We start from the raw sequence: 992 nt of genomic DNA, 5'->3' as shown, positions 1-992 counted from the left end.
CTGGACGGTGCGGGCGTCCACCTCTCGTCATGTCGCTGCGGGCCCTGTCAGAATGCACAGCGCTTCCAGCAGGCGGCGTCTCTGGCGGCGGCGCTCACCGCCCCCCCAGCTGCGGTGGCGCCGGCGCCGGGCCTGGGGCCGTCCTCGGGCGTCGCAGCGCCGGCGCTGGCGGGGCCGGGGGTCGCAGCCAGCGCAGAGGCGGCGCCCCCAGCGGAGGCCTTGAAGGCGCCCGCTGCGCGGATGAGCGGTGCGGGCGGCGCGGAGCCTGCCCCAGTGCGCCCCTCGTTCAGCACCATTGCGGCCGGCCTGGCCGACAGGGACTCCACCGGCCACGGGCGGGCTCGCAGCTCGGGCGGCGGCGCCGCCCTGACGGGCGGCGGCGGCGTGACACCGCCGGCGGCCAAGCGGCCCCACGTCACAGGCATCGCCTGCCCGCCGCCGCGGGTCCCATCATCACCTTCACCGACGCCACGGCGTGCGCCTCACAGCGCGTCTTCGCGCCGGTCGCCCCGCGCCCGCTTCCCCGCGCCATCGGACGAGGAGCGGTACACGGCTGCGGGGGCCGCGGAGCGCTGGCGGACCCTGGGCCGCGCTCGCCAGGGCTGCATGCCTCGCGTCGTAGGTTCATCACATGTCAGTCGCGCGGCTGAGCTTGTCTCGTTTGGGCGTCCCTCGTAGCCTTCGGGGCACGCCGTTCCCGACGGGATTTATCTTGTCGTTCAGCATCGCCCTCCTTGACTCGGCCTGCTGTCGGGGCGGAGGGGGTGTCACCGCTGCCGTGCTCGCATCCCTGCAATCACCGTGGTCGCTGCTCGCTCTCAGTTGGCACCGTGCTGTGTTTTGCGCCCTGTGTGCGGTCCCCCGGCGGGGCCGGCCTTGGGCAGCCGCATCTGCGCGGGTGTCGTCAACTTTTCGTGGAACTTCACTTGTATAGGAAGACCAAGGGTGCAAAACGCGGCGCAGCATGTTTGAGCCTGGCGGCTGTCCGCCCT

Source organism: Monoraphidium neglectum, assembly GCF_000611645.1.
Source record: "Monoraphidium neglectum strain SAG 48.87 unplaced genomic scaffold scaffold00063, whole genome shotgun sequence".
Classification (NCBI taxonomy): domain Eukaryota; kingdom Viridiplantae; phylum Chlorophyta; class Chlorophyceae; order Sphaeropleales; family Selenastraceae; genus Monoraphidium; species Monoraphidium neglectum.
The sequence above is the reverse complement of the archived record's forward strand: the minus strand, read 5'-3'. Positions refer to the sequence as shown.